Here is a 19,559-nt window from a genome sequence, read left to right as displayed (position 1 = left end):
AAGCTGGAGTAGAGAGAGATTTAGAGACGGTGAGATTAGAAGAGCAAATACAATGTTTGTTTAATTTTTTTTTATTTTTTTTATTTTCTTTAGTTTAATATAGTTATCTTTTATTGAAAAAATTATCATATCAACTTAACTTGATATCATTTTGTGTTCATTTTTTTTCCATATTCTAATAAGGGAAATTATTTCAAATGGTAAAACTGTTAAAAATATTTACAAAATATAGTAAAATTTTAGAACTATCAATAATAGACACTGAGAGATACTGATCAATGTCTATCAGTATCCGTGTCTATCAACGTTTATCATTAATAATTTCAAAATTTTGTTATATCTCGTAAATATTGTGATTTTTTTTATATTTAAAAACATCCCTTCTAATAATAGAAAATAATACTCTCTTAAAAATAAGAGAAAATAATATAATTGTGACTATGAGATGGGAGAAAAGAGGAGAGAGAAATTTATAGACGTGGATTAGAAGAGTAAATACAATATTTATTTATTTATATATATATATTTTTTATTTGCTACTTTATTTTAATACAATTACTTTTGATCTCAGGAGAACTATCATATCAACTTAATATGATTCTGTGTTTCTTTTCTCAGTATTCTAATCACAAGAAATAATATGCTCTTAAAAAACAATAGAAAATTGTATCATTATCTTTTATTTTTAGATTTTTTTAAAAGTGAAAGTTACATTCTTCTTCTTCATTTTAAGAAAAAAATTATATTCAATATTTCAATTTTTTTAAAGGAAAATTATTTTAAATGATAAAATTACTGAAAATATTTACAAGATATAACAAAATTTTAGAACTATCAATGATAGACGTTGATAGACACCGATAGACTTCTATTAGTGTCAACATTTACCATTAATAGTTCTAAAATTTTGCTATAATATTTTGGTTCATTTTTCTATATTTAAAAATGGTATTCTTTTTAAAACCAATACTTCCATATTTATTATCTTATTTAATCAATGAAAATGTATCTACATTTTTATACTACTTTGAAATGTATTTTCATGCTATAAAATTTTGTTAAATTCAGAGTAAAGTTAACTTAATTTCATATCATAGAATAATGGATTTAAATAATTTATTTTTATTCAACCATATTAACCTAAAATTTTATCATTTTTATCGAGAAATTGAATCCACCACTAAATTAATACCGAAAGGTGAAATTTAAGGCGTAAGAATATGAAAAAATTTATCTATAAATTTAAATATTTATCCATGATGAATATTATAAGTAGTTCAGAATGTATCAATCAATGTTTCAATTTCCTAAACCCTACACCCAAATATGTGGGTTTAAATATTCAAACTTTTGGTCTTTTATTTGATAACATAGGTCCAAATTAATTGAGTTATGTATATATTTGGTTGTATAAATAATAATTGTCTAGCTATTATCAAGTAAGAGATAATTAATATTTCCCTTAAAAAATGGTAAATACATTTTAGAGAAGTTTTCATGTATATACTATGATGCTATTGTTGTTGGTTTTTTTTTCATTTCTTTTCTCATACAAAGTTGTCATATTTATACACTTAATTTATTGTTTAATTTGTTAATAGTTGGAATATTTTAATAATTTATTTTAATAATGACCATGATAATAAAACTATATTTCTAACCTATAAACATTTATTACCATATTAAATTGTAACTAACCGAAATGGATAATAATACTAAGTGTGTAACCTAAGAAAATAAAACAAAAATAATTAATTAGTTTGATATAAAGAATTTGCTTTTATAGGGCAATTTGTTTAACCGAATCTTAAAATTATAATTTTAACTAAAATTTGAATCTGGCTCAAAATTCAAATGTAAATTACTAAACTAACCTTAAAATTAACTAAACAAAGAATTCTAAATTAAATGAAATATTTTAGACAAAATTAAAAAATGAGAATAGTTATAATATTTATTTGAGATTATATAAGAATCTAAAAAATGAGATCATATAGGGTACTTGTGTTATAAATATTAATTTGTACAATTAATATTTAATTTAATAAAAATAGAATGGACAATGTAGTTATACATCTGAACCACCCATACCTAAATTTATTGTAAAAGAATAATTCTTAAATAATTAAATGAATAATAACATTATTAAAGAATTGCAAATATAACAAAGTATACTAGTAATAGACTTGATCTTTTTTTTTTCTTTTACAAATGTATTGTAATTAAAATGTGGGGTGGGGAAATTAAACCTCAGCCATCAAGGTCGATAGTACGAGTATTATGTCAATTGAGCTACACTCTTGTTGGCAGACACAATGAATCTTAAAATCCAGATTCATCCCAATACTTAATGCATTATATACTAACATAGACTACATAGACTACATAGAAAGTAATTGAAGGAGTGTTAGATGAATTTAGACTACATAGGTGAAATGTTGTACCTTAGATGGTGTTCTTTCATTCAGTAGAAATAGTGCTCTCTTTTTCACATTTGAAGTAAGAAGGTTATCTCCTTCAAGCTTTATGCTTTTTTTTTTCCTTGTGTTTAACATATATGTCTAGAAACCTTCAATCTAGTTTGATCAATTAGATTGTGAAGAGTTTGAAATCTTGACGCTAAGAACACGTTCTCATTTCTTCTTGATTTTTTTTATCAATCTTTCGAAGCAAAATTTGTTTAACTTTTTTTAGGTTAATTATCAATTCGTTAATGAGGGTTATTCTTATTATTGTTACGAGGATTTACCTAATTAAGCGGAGTTCTCAAATGTATTCCAAATGATAAAAGGAACCACATCAATTACGTTTGAGAACTCTCCTTATTCAAGGTGAATCCTCACAACAATAATAAGAATAATTCCCATTAACAAATTGATAATCAACCCCAAGAAAGATAAACAAATTTGGCTTAGAAAGATTGATCAAAGATCAAGAAGAAAGGAGAATATGTTCCTACCTTCAAGATTTCAAACTCTGCACAATCTAATTGATGAAATTAGATTGAAAGTTATAGAGCATGCATTTTGAATACAAAAATACAAAACAAGCATAAAAGCTTAGAACAAGCTCTGTGATAAATTCATTCAAATTTTAATAATTTCTTCAAATATGAAAAGTACGCACTATTTATACTAAATGAAAGAATACCATGAAAGGATACAACATTTCACCTATGTAGTCTAAATTCATCTATATCTTTTGATACATGTGGTTTACCTCATCATATGGTCTTAAATTGATAAAATGGTCTTATGAAGCTCCTTTTAGTCTAAAAGTTTAGTGTTTATTAGTTTTGGTTGACTTTATGAGCTTTTGCAGGAAATTTTGACCGTTCGACAAACTTTAAGTCGATGCACCTGCATCAAACTCTAAACCCTAGAATGGCATCTAGTCGTCTGTTGTAGCTATTCTCATGGTCCAAAGTCGTTTTTCAATGTGGAAATTGCCTTGGTAAAAGATTGAAGCACCATTTCCGATCTTCCTTTAGTCGATTGGGGCCTATAAAAGGATGGGAAGCCTTCTCTTCAAGCATCTACAAATTCGGCCACCTTGGACAAAATTTCACATTCCCAGTCAGAAAACTTCAAGAATGAAAGTTCCTCTAAAATTTAGTAGCTTTAAGTCATCCCCACTCCGTGAAAACGTGTATAGTGAAGGGTTTTGAATACTCACAACGGAAGCACGTGAATGCAATTGAGTCCTAATTTACATTTTACAAAACAATAAAAAGCAAAGGACAGAAACAAGATTAAACATATTCAATTAAGCACGTTTTCTACAATAATTAGAGAGAGGAAACATAGGGAATTCAAGATCTTACCCTTGAAGATTCACATTTTCTTAATTCCTCTCTCGATCCATAACATGAACAGTGATTGCCTTTTTCTCCCGATCTTACCAATGCAGCAACACATAAAATCAAAAGAGAAATACCATCACAAGGGCTTCCTCGTTATTCTCTAGGATGAGAATCAACTGAGAGTTTGAGGGCTTCAATCAGATTAATTTTGGGAAAAAAGGAGAAGAGATTTGATGAGAGAATTCACACAATGAATTTCACAGAGAGCATAACGTGAGGGAGTTCCCAGAGTGAAGACGATAAAAAACTCACTCTCTGTTAAAAACCACCCATGTTGTTATGAGAGATTTAAGAAAAGAGGAGAAAGTTGTAAAAACTAACTCTCCTTCTCAAATTATTTAACATTTAAAAAATAAATTTAAAACATAATTTGAATTTTAAATAACATATATAATAACCAACTTTATTATAATAAATAACCACCAAGAAGGCTACCTTGGTATTCTCGGTGTGAGAATCCAGAGGGTGGACTCTGTTTGGACTTGGAATGAGGCAGGCGAAGGATGAAACACTAATTGTGTACACGACTGGGCAAGTGGGAGATGACGGAGACTTATTGTATAGGTCGATGCCCAATCGTTTAGCTAAAGTTATGCGATTGTCTAGCAAAAGCTATGTGATCGTTTAGCTCATCGTCTAGCTCAGTGTCTGTGATGCGTTATTTTATTGAATAGAAATATGGATGATATGCGTTGATGGATTGCGTTGTGCACTCAAGTTTCCCCAGCAGAATTCACGTCGAAATTCCCCTGAGTTTTCTGGTAAGTCCAGGGTCGAACACAGAGACTTGTGAAAATAATTACGTTAGTAATATTTATGAAAACTTTGTGGTAACCGGTAACCAAGTAAATAATAAGTTTTGGGTGTGTTGTTGCGTTGATGAAAAAGAAGTAAATAAAGACGGCGGGTTTGAGAAAGATAGTTGCGTTGATAGATGCAATGAGTATGCGATGAACGAGTTGAGAAGGTCTTTTAGCGAGCGTTACTCGGGAATGCGTCAAACCTTGCAATCATGTTACAACCATGCACAGTAAGTCATTTCCCAATGTAAATGCGATGCTCTTAAGTCTAGGACGCATGTGTTGAATGCAAAATGTCCATAGAGCTTATCTCTAAGTCTTTACTCTTGTCCTATGCATTGATGCAAAATGCATGAAAGCAAGGTGACCACATACATTCATACCTTATTGCTAAGATGCATGTGATGCATTGATGCAAAAATAGTGCTCATTCCTAAGCGCCTATCTCTTGTTTATGCATTCTAATATGATTCTTCCAAACCTAGATTCTGACCTGACCTTCTCAAGTCTAGATCTTGTTTTTAGACTACCCTCTCGAGTATCTCTAATAGACGAATGAAACATACATAAACAAGATAATCGCAAAGATGAAGATTACCTCGTTATGCTAGCTAACTACTTCTCAACCCATTCAACTAATTTAGTTACTCATGCATAAATAACAGAGAGTGAACAGATATAGAGAAAGACATTCCATTCTTATAACTGAGTTGAGTACAAAATGATAATGGAAAATAAAGATAGAGAGCCTGGTAGCAATTCCTTGCTGACCGAGGCTTTTTACACTGAATCTCTATTCTGATCTACAAATGTTCCTACTTCTGCAGGCGTCAACCCTCTCTCTGTCTTGAAGCTTCCGGTGCTTTTCCAAGCTTACCGGAACGATCTATCGACACACCTTCTTCCTCGTGTCTGCCTTAAAATGAAAGAAAACTATGGACAGAGACGTGAACTTGTAAAGTGATGAAGTAATCGACTGCTTAACCTCTTCTCTGAAGAATGCACTTGGTATTTATAGAGTTTCCATGGTGAAAGGTGGCTTCTCTCTCCCGGTTGTACAGATGGGACAACTTTAATTCCTGAATGATGCGCCGGATAATTGTCAACGATAAAGCTGAATGTACTTTGTGACCGTTATTGGCTGTCAACTTAATTTGGATCCGATTGCTGTCAGCTTTCTGTCCCATCGCTCTTCATTATCTTTTCACCTGGATGCGCCCACCCTGTCACGCTGACCAAGTTGCGGTGATTCTTCTTGGGCGAATGTTTGTGAGCACGATCAACGCAAAGTCTTGCGGTGAAGTTGCGCTCGACCAATGTATTCCTATGATCGCAATCTCTACATTGCGTTAACCCATATTCTGCACAAAAATATAAAGATCAACTGCTCTAATGCGTTGGACGCATGCGACCACAATATTATATAATTTATGCTTAATGGACGCAATTTAACACATTTTATCAACAAAATCTAACATTGTTTAAGAACTTAGCACTATGATAACATGCATTTCTGCCGGTTATCAGTCTGTCGCCTACAAACATTACATGATCATTTACTTTGGGCAAGCGATCGTCTAACAAAAGTTATGCGATCGTTTAGTAAATATTTTACGATCGTTTAGCTCGCCACTGCACGATCGTTTAGCTCACCCAAGCTGTCGTTTAGTAAATCTGTATTTACTTGACAATTCCGTGAGATTCTTTTTTGCCGAGAGAAATCTCAAAAAATTTTTATGAAAAACTTACTAAAAATAGGAAAATCATTTTCCTTTTAACTCACGGTTACCATGAAAATCCAATAACCACCCACTCAATTGGTTATTAGAGAAAAAGAATTAATTATCCAATAATTAATATTATTATAAAAATAAATGATAACCAACTTATCATACTTTATTTATAACCTATAATTTAATATTTCATCTCATGAAACATATAAACCATAGTTCTTTTTCCATATGGTACTTAATGTAAATCTCATTTACATTAATCCTCCACTAGATGTATCTCATACATTATACCGATTATATCATATATAATAAAAAAAAATCTCTTGTCAATTTGAACATTTCAAATTAACACCAAAAATTGATCCTCAATTGAATCCATCGAGCTACCAAGGGGACCATATGGACCTGTAGCTCGAAGCTCCAACGGTATGTGAATAATTGACTAAACTCTTTAGTCACGGGATCCACCATCCGTTAACTGTGAGGCACCCACAAAAGACCCACAACTGAACTTTCCTTACCACAGATATATTATGTGTCCATCTTAACCAATCAGCAGTGCGACAACCCTTCACAGATCGCTCGTAAGTACAACTGGGCTGATAATCGTTATGCCCCTGTAGTTACATCTAACTCCTTAAGTACCATTGATCCCTCTAATGCACATAAGTCATAGTCCTACTATGACTGAGTCTTCTCTTCCAAAGAGAAGCTGTGGCCACTATGTTCAAGCCCTAGAATCAGCTCTTAAGGGAGCCATCTCTCTACTTATTCCTGCTTCGGGAAAGGAGTGAATTCCGTCTTATGGATTGAGTTAGCAGCTCCCAGATCAGACAAGTCTCCAAAAAGGTAGGCATGTTGAGTTGGCAATCTGGCCACTCTCACCCATACTAATCAAAGGATCGTCCTCAAAGGAAAGAGTTCCCAAAACACTCAGGATTGAGGTCGTGTCACCTATAGTCTTTTAGGTGAGATGTAAGTCTCTAGTATCAATGGTATTATATACAGAGTCTAGTCATCTCATGGTCCAAGTTTTATACAAACTCTTTGTATAGGACACCCCCGCTCGCACGTCTCCCCATGAATCGTCAGGATCTACCATCTGTAGCAGTTTACAAAACTTGCAAACTTCTACAAAGTGGGACATATCCGTAGTGTCACCAGGATCAGGTATCCCACCTTAATCTTTATACTACAGACCTATTTAGTTTATCACTTAAGGCATGATCCACTTGTATATCACATATATATGCTTAAGTTTACATAAGATAACTAAGGAGCTTTGTTTATTTGATATGAGTAAATACCAGAATTAAATAACACTTATTTTATTCAACGAACAATGTGTATTTACAAAATAACGAGATTCCGGGAGAATTAAGACACCAATCCCAACAATCTCCCACTTGTCCTAATGACTCGGGAGACTAATGTACAATACAATATAAAAATGTACAATATACAATAAACTAGGGCATACCCCAGTATCATCTCCCACTTGTCCTAGACAAGATGCCGCATGTTCAGTAGACTCAGATTCACTAGGTGACCCTCGAACACTTTAGCCGTGAGGTCCTTTGTAAAGAGATCAACAACGTTGTGCTCCGATGCGATCTTCGTGACTATCACATCACCGTGATGCACAATCTCCCTGATCAGGTGATATTTTCGTTCTATCTGCTTACCTCGACGATGACTTCGAGGTTCCTTCGAATTTTCCATAGCCTCGCTATTATCACAAAAAAGAGTGATAGACAAATCTATATTTGGAACAACTTCCAAATCTGAAAGGAACTTCCTCAGTCAAACAACCTCTTTAGCTGCTTCACAAGTCGCTATGTATTTGGCTTCCATAGTGGAGTCCGTGATGCATCCTTGCTTGATGCTTCGCCAGATTACAACCCCTCCATTCAGAGTAAACACTGACCCCGATGTCGATTTGCGAGAACTCTATCGGTCTGAAAGTTAGAGTCTGTGTATCCTGTAAGGATCAGATCCTTATCTCTATACACAAGCATTTAGTCCCTTGTTCTCGAAAGATACTTGAGGATCGTCTTGACCACCGTGCAGTGATCAAATCCTGGATTGGACTGATACCGACTGACGGTCCCTACTGCATAGCAAATGTCGGGTCTGGTACACAATATTGCATACATCAAGCTTCCTACAGCAGAAGCATAGGGAATCCATCTCATCTCCTCAACTTCTTGAGGTGTCTTAGGATATTGATCCTTAGACAGAACGATTCCATGCCTGAAGGGTAATAAACCCTTCTTGGAATCCTGCATCCTGTACCTGATCAACATTTGATCAATGTACCATGCCTGAGACAGAGCTAACCATTTGTTCTTGCGATCTCAAATGATCTGGATCCTGAGAACATATTGTGCCTCACCCAAATCTTTCATTTAAAGCTGGGCAACTAGCCACTTCTTAATGTCAGTCAGATACCCTACATCATTCCAATGAGTAGGATATCATCCACATACAGTACTAGGAAAGCTACTGAGCTGTTGATGATCTTCTTATAAACACAAGGCTCATCAACATTCTGGTGAAAGCCAAACGACTTGACAGCAATGTCAAATCTGATGTTCTAAGATCTAGATGCTTGTTTCAGCCCATAAATGGACCTATTAAGCTTGCAAACTCTTTGCTCTTGATCTGGAACTATGAACCCTTCTGGTTGAGTCATATAGATGGTTTCCTCAAGATTACCATTAAGAAAGGCAGTCTTGACGTCCATTTTCCATATTTCATAATCATAAAATGTGGCTATGGACAGGAGAATCCTGATAGACTTCAGCATGACAACAGGTGAAAAAGTTTCCTCATAGTCAACTTCCTCAAACTGGGTATAACCCTTTGCCACGAGCCTAGCCTTAAAGGTTTGCACTTTTCTATCTACACCTCTCTTTCTCTTATAGATCCACTTACACCCAATAGGTCTTACCTCATCAGGTGGATCAATAAGCTCCCAGACGTTATTGAAGTACATAGACTCCATTTCCTGGTTCATGGCCTTAACCCATTCATCTTTGTCAACATCCTCCATTGCTTTCTTAAAAGACAACAAATCCTCGACCCCATCATTCGTAATGATGTTTTGGGCTTCAGTCAAACCCATGTAGCGATCCGGTGGGTTCATAACCCTCCCACTACATTGAGGCAGTCTCAACTCTTGAACTGGTTGACTAGATGTTCCGACCTCTCTTGTTGATCTGTCAGCCTGTTCAACAACTCTTGTTGAACCCTCAATAGTCTCAGTCTCACTTGAGATCTCACGTAAAACAAGCTTACTTCGTGGCTGATGATCCCTCATGTGGTCTTCTTCTAAGAAGATAGCATTTGTGGAAACAAACACTTTGTTCTCACTTAGATCGTAGAAGTATCCACCTCTCGTTTCCTTGGGGTAGCCTACAAAGAGGCAAACCTTCAAACGTGGTTCCAACTTTTTTGGGTTACTCGCTAGCACATGTGCTGGACAGCCCCAAATCCTAAAGTTGCGTAAACTATCTTTACGGCCTCTCCATAACTCAAAAGGTGTTTCAGAAACACTTTTTGAGGGAACGTTGTCCAGGATATAACATGCAGTCTCCACTGCATAACCCCAAAATGAGTATGGAAGATGAGCATAACTCATCATAGACCGAACCATGTCCAACAAGGTCCTGTTTCTCCTTTCTGATACACCATTTTGCTGAGATGTAACAGGGTCCAAGAGTTGGGACGCAATCCCATGTTCTATCATATAGTTCTGGAATTGGAGGTTCATATACTCTCCACCATGATCAGATCGTAGTGTTTTTATCTTCTTACCTAACAAGTTTTCATCTTCAGCCTTATACTCCTTCAACTTGTCATGGGCTTCAGACTTAGGTTGCATTAAGAAGAGATACCCAAACCTTGAATAATCATCTATGAAAGAGATGAAATATTCATACCCACCTCGAGCTCTAACATTCATCGGACCACAGAGGTCTGAATGTACAAGCTCTAAGGCTTCCTTGGCTCTGTAACCTTTTCCAGTAAAAGGTCATTTGGTCATCTTGCCTTCGAGGCAGGATTCACATACCGACAAGAAGTTTTCTTCTAAACTCTTTAGAAGTCCACTTTTCACCAACTTCTCAATCTTATTGAGGTTGATGTGACCTAACCTAAGATGCCAAAGATGGACGTTTTCCTTTGGAGAAACCTTTGGTCTTTTAGCTATTGTTTCCGTACTGAAAATTTCAGTGTTAAACAAGGCTTTTATGACTAACGACCTTAGTACATATAAGTTATTTTCCATTGAACCATAACCAATCTCCATTCCATTCTTGAAAATAAAACACTTTATTCTCATAAAAGGAGACAGTGTAGCCTTGTTCAATGAGACAAGAAACCGTGATTAAGTTTCTCTTAATATGAGGAACAACAAAAACATTATCCAGTAGCAAATAACGTTTCTTGTCAACAAATAACTTCAGCCTGCCTATAGCAACAGCTGAAACAACCTCACCAATACCGACTCGAAGAGTCATCTCTCCCTGTTGCAACGTTTGCCAGGAACTGAATCCTTGGTAAGAGGAACTGACATGATTGGTAGCACCTGAATCTAGGATCCAGGCAGAATCATCATTCTCTACCAGACATGTCTTCAAGACCAATAAATCATATTTACTGTCTTGTCTCCTCTTTTAGATAGTAGTGGGATCGAGGTCGTTTGCCATGAAATTCGTTTCACATGATTCTTTCCACTATATATAATCGGTCATTTTAAAAGCTTTAGACGGAAATTCTAACGAGTTGCTGAAAGGAAAAACACATTGACCTACGTTAGTTTTAAGCAAATACCCGTTGTAATACAAAACAAAATCCAATAAGGTTTTAGCAAAACTAACATGAAAACCGTGTGACATCTAGTTTCACAAAGACACTTCAAAGGTTTAGGACAAAAGCCGCAGAAAGAAGGTCAGTTATCCTTCCTCTGAATTGAGAAGTTCTCAACCAGTCATTAATACTAGAACAACTCTTGCTCCTATAACGACTAGCCATCATTGATTTGGCCAAGAGATCATTAACTTACTTAACAATCTCCCATAAATGTGACCCGCCATTTTAAGCCTTAGAGGTTCATCCCAAAAGGCCAATCCAAAGGGAAAAAATCCGATTGGGGCAAAACCTAAAGCGACCCTATCCATTTTTGGAGTTCACCTTGATATTGACTAACTGCACAAAACCCATCCAAAGGGGGACACTCAAAGGCGACACGAGGGAGTAAAGAATGATCTCACGGTGTGAACCAATGACAGAGACCATAGGATGTGTTGGCACACACCCTTCACCCACTTACTATAAATACTCTCTCCGTACACCTTGATATTGACTCATGCAAACACCATACGAAGGGGAATGCTCCTAGGGCACCACGAGGCCAAGCATGAGTCTCACGATGTGAACATATAGGGAGAAACGTGAGTGAAATCATAGACATATCGATACGCCTCTTCCTCCCACTGAGTATTTTATAACCTAGGGTTTAGCTTACTTAGAAAAAACACGACTAAGGATTTTAACTAAGTGACTTTTAGGTTTTCCCAAGAGTAACATTTACCTTGGATAGTGAAACAACTTTTGATCATCATCCATTAAACTCTTTAATAGAATCTTTGTCCAAATCGTCGCATGCTTGTTGAAAATCTATCTAATTCACCTTTCCAGGTAGGTTCCCAGGTAGGGATTTATGTTTTCGTCAACTTAAGAATCCCAGCCTAGCCAGAACCCGCCTTAGACAAAAGGTCCCTTATAGATAGGTTTACAACAAATTTAATCTTTTATTTAACCAATTTAATCCTATTAAACCGATTTTAAAGGATTAATCTAGGTTACTAAACTCTTTAGAACCACTTGAACTTAGGTTTATCTCAATCAAATTTTAAAACCCTAATTAAGTTCATCCTAAGTACGCATGCAACTCTGAATTATTTATTTTAGGTCTAATTTCCTTTATAACACTTATAAACAAAAACAACCACAATGCTAAGCTAACACATGCAAGGCATTCATAATGCTTATAAACAGCCTAAGTGTCATGCTCAATGCATTGTCCATTCATTGCTACTTCTTTTATATAACACTTATACAAAACCGCAATGAAACAAGCAAAACATGCTTCCATTCACCCTTAGACTATAACTTAGAATATAAGGATGATGCATGAGAATGCTCACTACATGCAAAATATAACTCTTATATTTCATGATGCATGCGCATGCTTTCACGTAATTTCTTCATGCTCGATTATAACATTTATAATACATGATGCATGAATAATTGCACAACCTAAGGTGGATTTTGACTATATGACAAACACTTTGGCATATACACCATACATCACATGTATAAGAAAACTAATGTTGATAAACTGGGTAAAATTGCCTTAAAATCACAAAAGAAAAGCTAACTATTACAAAGACAAGGAGTCTCCGGTTCAAACAGGTGAACCGGGTCTTGAACTGCTCGGGTAAAGCATTGCGTCTCCAACCATCGTGTACCAAGCACCCCATGATCGTCGACACGAAAAAACAAACGCTTTGCTCTATCGCTTACCAACGCTCCCAGAGCTAAACGATCGTTTAGCATTTACTGCATGATCGTTTAGAAAAATCTAAACGATCATTTAGCTATTACTACACCATCGTGTACCTTTACTAAGCGATGAAGCCTGAAGTACACGATCGCTTAGTGTGCTCCGCATAACACCCACCTTCCGCGATCGTCTAGACGACTACGATGCCGCAAAGCACCATCGCCTAAGCGATCGCTTAGCTAGCGTCTCCGTATCGCATATGCGCGATCGCATAGATAGTAACAAAGCGATGAAGCTTGCTAACTACACGATTGTCTAGCACCCGCCTTCTACTAAATGACGAGTATCGTATGCTCCCACTACGATTGTCTACCTCCAGCGTCTACGCAATTGGCAACCAATGCTACGCAATAGAGTAAACAATTTACCCCATTGCTTAGCATTAGCTAAACGATCGTTTAGAAAATACTACACGATCATCTAGAAAAATCTAAATGATCGCTTAGTTAAATCCCGCCTTCTTCGTTGAGAACCGCATCACCATGCTTCGAAGCTTCATCACGAACGACTCAATAAACTCAAACTTTTTGAATTATAGACTCGATTGCAAAGTTAATTTCACCCAAAAACATAGGGGCCCTTACAATTAATACTTTGTAATACAGAAAACTTTAACAAACAGGCAATTAAACCTGAAACATTCATCAACTCAACCACAAATGCAGAAAACGACTAACTACAAATGCAGAAACCTATCGCGACTGTAAAATAAGTTCAAAACAGAGTTGTAATTTGGAATATCAGAGAACCTGGCTCTGATACCAATTGAAGGAAATCGGACTTGAGATTTCCATGAGCAGCGGAATAAAGATCATTCCAAATTACAATCATGTGTGAACATTACAATATACAGTCGTATACAAAACATGCGGTTATACAATTAATATAGAAATTACAGCATGAACACTACAAATTAACAAGGAAGAACTCTATGAACATTTGTAGACTCGTCTCCACGCTTCTTTGCGCATGAACACTTGAACAACAATAACCTCGAACGCTCGATCTACATGACCGCAAGACAGCATGAACACTTTGCACTCGAACTCAGCGATCACTTCGGTCACGAACTCCTCAGCAACACGAACGACCTCCACAGAACCTCGACGGTGTCGAGTTGAGTATGACACCACCAAGAAGGCTACCTTGGTATCCTCGATATGAAAATCTAGAGGGTGGGCTCTGTTTAGACTTGGACTGAGGCAGATGGAGGATGAAACACCGATCGTGTACACGACTGGGCAAGTGGGAGATGGCGAAGACCTATCGTATAGGTCGATGCCTAATCGTTTAGCTAAAGCTATGTGATCGTCTAGCAAAAGCTATGCGATTGTTTAGCTCAGTGTTTGTCGCCTACAAACACTACACGATCGTTTACTTTGGACAAGTGATCGTCTAGCAAAAGCTAGGCGATCATTTAGTAAATACTGTACAATCGTTTAGCTCACCACTGCACGATCGTTTAGCTCGCTCAAGCTGTCATTTAGTAAATCTGTATTTACTTGACAACTCCGTGAGATTCTTTTTGCCGAGAGAAATCTCAAAAAACTTTCTTACTAAAAATAGGAAAACCATTTTTCTTTTAACTCACGGTTACCGTGAAAATCCAATAACCACCCACTCAATTGGTTATTAAAGAAAAAGAATTAATTATCCAATAATTAATATTATTAAAAATATAAATGATAACCAACTTATCATACTATATTTATAACCTATAGTTTTAATATTCATCTCATGAAACATATAAACCATAGTTCTTTTTCTTTTCCATGGTACTTAATGTAAATCTCATTTACATCAATCCTCCACTAGATGTATCTCATACATCATACCGATTATATCATATATAATTAAAAAAACCTCTTGTCAATTTGAACATTTCAAATTAACACCAAGAACTGATCCTCAACTGAATCCATTGAGCTACCAAGGGGACTTTATGGACCTATAGCTCGAAGCTCCATCGGTACGTGAATAACTGACTAAACTCTTTAGTCATTGGATCCACCATCCGTTAACTGCCAGGCACTTCACTAAAGACCGACAGCTGAACTCTTCTTACCACATATATATTATGTGTTCATCTTAACCAATCAACAGTGCGACAACCCTTCACAGATCGTTCGTAAGTAAAGCTGAGCCAATAACCGTTATGCTCCTGTAGTTACATCTAACTCCTTAAGTACCACTGATCCCTCTAATAAACATAAATCATAGTTCTACTATGACAGAGTCTTCTCTTCCAAAGAGAAGCTGTGGTCACTATGTTCAAGCCCCAGAATCAGTCCTTAAGGGAACAATCTCTCTACTTATCCCTACTTCGGGGAAATGAGTGAATTCCATCTTGTGGATTGAGTTCCCAACTCCCAGATCAGACAAGTCCCCAAAAAGGAAGGCATGTTGAGTTGGCAATCTGGCCACTCTCACCCATACTAATCAAAGAACCGCCCTCAAAGGCAGGAGTTCCCAAAACACTCAGGATTGAGGTCATGTGACCTATGGTCATTTAGGTGAGATGTAAGTCTCTAGTATCAACGGCGTTATATATAGGGTCTAGTCATCCCGTGGTCTAGGTCTTATACAAACTCTTTGTATAGGACACCTCGACTCGCACGTCTCCATATGAATGGTCAGGATCTACCATCTGTAATAGTTTACAACACTTGTAAACCTCTACAAAGCGAGCCGTATCCGTAGTGTCACCAGGATCAGGTATCCCACCTTAATCCTTATACTATAGACCTATTTAGGTTATTGATGCGTAAAATTATGATGCGATGGTGTGAGTATGCGATGAACATGGAAGTTTTCCTAACAAAGCCCAAGTATAAGCCTTCTTAGGTTTCCTGGTAAGTTCAGGGTCGAACACAGGGACTACTAAGTAGATATGTGACAGACTCTTTGATTCTATTGCGATGGTAAAAAAGGAAGTGGATAGTGTTTTAATTTAAATTTTCCTATGCAGCAGAGTTGAACGCGGAGTGATGAAAGCATGGAGTTACAATAAGTATGCGATGAAGCGGTTGAGAAGGGGTTTTTCTAATACTTCCTAAGATTGTGGTATGTGATCATGCTATACACAAATATCAGTACTACATTTCTCAATGCAGAATGCCACAATTCCTATTCCTAGGACGCATGCGATGTATATGCGAAACAGTCGATAGAACTTATTCCTACGTTTCTACTCTTGCTTATACGATCTAATCCGACTCTCCCAAGCCTGGATTCTGTCTTTCGACTACTTTTCCAAGTATGTCCAAATGATGAATGATGCACTCATAAGACAAGTTGATCGCATACCACCATTCCTATTTCTAGGGCGCATGCGATGTGTAAATAACAAATAGAACTTATTCCTAAGTTTCTACTCTTGCTTGTACGATCTAATCCGACTCTCCCAAGCCTAGATTCTAATTCGACTCTCTCAAGCCTAGATTCTATCTTTAGACTACTCTCTCAAGTACGTCCAAAGGGTGGATGATGCATACATAAGACAAGATGATCACATAAAATGTAAATCTTAAGTCATGCTAGCTAAGTACTTCTCAACCCATTTAGAAATTTAACTACTCATGCATGGTTTGGAGAGATGAACATAGATTGAAATGAAGTTTCCATTTTCTACAAATAAAGTATTGAATACAAAATAACAAATGGATTTGAGAGATAACAAGCCCGGTAAGCAATGTCTTTCTTCCCGTGGCCTTTTACACAACTCTTTATCACTTCAACTCTGTTCTAAATGTGGATTCTTGCTTTCACAAGGGTTGGCCCTCTCTCCTTTGTGTTACTTTCCAGCAGTCTCTAATGACTTGAAATTGAATTGTTGTAATGTCCATGCATGATGCGCTACAAGCTCATGTTGCCATAAACTTGTAACGGGAAAATGTGTGTTCTGCCATGTGATTGCTCATGCACACTTCATGCGATACTACTTCTAGATGTATGCATTATTAATGAAATGCTTGTAGTATGCTATGCGTTTCCTTGCGTTGAAACCAAGTATAATTCCAATGCAAGTTTCTCAGAGTAATCCGAGGTTGAACACAGGGATTGTTGTCGTTAATGCGTTACGTTCATGATATATGTGACCGGTTTTTACAATTAATGAAAGAGTTGTGTGTTTGTATAGGAAAGTAAAGTGCGGTAAAGTAAAATTGTGCGATAAAATAAAGTTGTGATAATAAAATAACAGTGCGATAAAAGTAAACCTAAGCTATTATGATACAAGGTACAGGATACATGATACATGATACTGAGTTGGAGACTGACTGTGAAGTTTATACAAAGGATCGTGTTATGTGGGGGCAAGTCTTTATGTATGAGTCAGAATAGAAAGGATAACTAGTATAAACATCTTAAGTTCACTAATTGCATCAAAGATATAACTAAGGTTCTGCTTTCCCTTGGTGTACACCTCTCGGTGATTGGTCGTGTTCCGACATCTCTATGGTGAAACAGGGATGAACGTAATGAACGTAAGGTTGCTTCCATCTCTGGAAGTACTTCTCGCTTTAGTTAATGCATTCTTCCAAACTTCTGCTCTCACAGGTGAAGATGCCGTCTAGCATGCTTTAGCTAAACAAATTTATTTTCTTAGCACAGATTAATTTACTTGCTTAATTCTTACTATTTACTAGGGGATTAAGAAAACATCGTGGAGAAAGTGAATTATGGAAGAACGGAAATAGACAGAAAGATGGAGATGGAAATGATCATGACATTCAATACTAAGATTTAGCGTTTGATACATGGTGTGAATGATAGACTAAGAAGATGAATATTCCTCCGCAATTAATCTCATCAGAAATGCACAATGGTTAGCTGTACACGCATTAGAATCCTCCGCAATTGCGTTGCTCTTTTGCATCTTCAATCGTGTGCCCACATGCAGTGTTGTTTATGATTACCGCATGCGGTTGAAGTTAAGCTTTGGATTGACTGTCGCATGCGCTGTCATTGCGTTGATCGTCTTTTCATTAGATTGACGGGCGCAATGCGACAGAGATGTGTTGCTCATTTTCTCTTTGAGCCATGAACGCATGCGGTGACTTGATTTCCTACAAAATAGAATTGAAACATCCTTTTCTACCATCGCAATGGTGTCAGTGAGTGTATTTACGACAATTTATAATTCTTGCATTTCTTAGCCAATTTTCATACATTTGACGCAACTTTTCTCTCTTTTAGCCGCAATATCTAAATAAAACAGTATAAATAACTTATATTTTTACAAGTTATCACACCCCCAAATTTAGATATATGCTTGTCCTCAAGCATATCTTCTACTAAGGCAATAATGCCCAATTCCTATCCTAGATTTTGCGTCTATTGGTTGCTCCGAATGCTCCACTTAGGCAACATTACTTGACAACACAATTTCTTTCTATCCTTGAAAATTCATAACAAAGCCCTACTTTATTCTTCTATACAACAAATTTCAGCTCAAAAATGCTTTTCTAGTTTTAAAAAGAATGTTTACCTCTTCTTGTCAAAACAACTTGATGCGTCTGTATGTGGTGGTCAAACTTTGCGTCATTTATTAGAGATTATTGATCATGGTTACACCCTTCGTTTTGGCTTGTTCCCACGAGTGTCATGCGAACATTCAACTACGGTTGTGTGCCAATCTCAACTTTAGCTCTTGATTTTCAGAGGAGTTGTCTCTTGTATTCTTTTATTTTTTTTTCTTTTTCTCATTTTTCTCTTTTCATATTGCGTCGTTCTTGGAAACCCACCTTTGTTTTGGCTTGCTCCCATGGGTGTCATGCAAACATCCAACTACGAGCAGGTTCCTTTCACGACTAACTCTTATCAGGTTGGGATTGTTTCTGAGTTTTCCCTTGCGCTGACATTGGAGTTTTGTATGATTTTTTTTTTGAGATGGAAAATGAACGCAATTTCTTAATGATCACATAATCTTGATCTCATCTGCTCAGACCTTCCCCACCTCCAAATTTAGAGATGCGCAAAGTCCTTATTGCATTGTTTGGATAGAATAGACAAACACTTAGACAAAATTTTGAAAAGAAGGTTTGAGCAGAGTTTTGAAAGATAAAAGGTAAAGTATTGCTATAACTACGAATTAACTAAGTGTTAGTTAGAAATTAAAAAGTGTGGGAAATATTACTAAGTGTATGCATATTATTCATCATGGCAGCGCAATGAATAACGCAAAATAAAAGATCAAGAATATCGCAAAAATTGACAAAGGATGATAAATAAGAGGCAAAGGCATATAGAGAGAATTGTTACTCAATTGTATTGAAAATTAACTAAGTATACAAATAATTACAATTAACGCAATACAAACTTTTATCATGTACAAAGAATCAAAGAATTTAGTTTCTATACATAGAAAAACAATAAGTGAAGTTATCTTTTGTACTTTATTCAGACGGGTGCACGATTAAAAATTAACACCGGGCTTCCATAACACAAATGCATATTTATAGAGGTCGGGCAACAACGCATGTATCCCCGTAACATACCTCCTAACTCAACACATTTTTGAAGGACGGGCGTAT

Source organism: Benincasa hispida, chromosome 3 (genome assembly GCF_027475165.1).
Source record: "Benincasa hispida cultivar pf3 chromosome 3, pf3_genome.v1.1, whole genome shotgun sequence".
In the NCBI taxonomy this organism is placed as follows: Eukaryota; Viridiplantae; Streptophyta; class Magnoliopsida; order Cucurbitales; family Cucurbitaceae; genus Benincasa; species Benincasa hispida.
The sequence above is the reverse complement of the archived record's forward strand: the minus strand, read 5'-3'. Positions refer to the sequence as shown.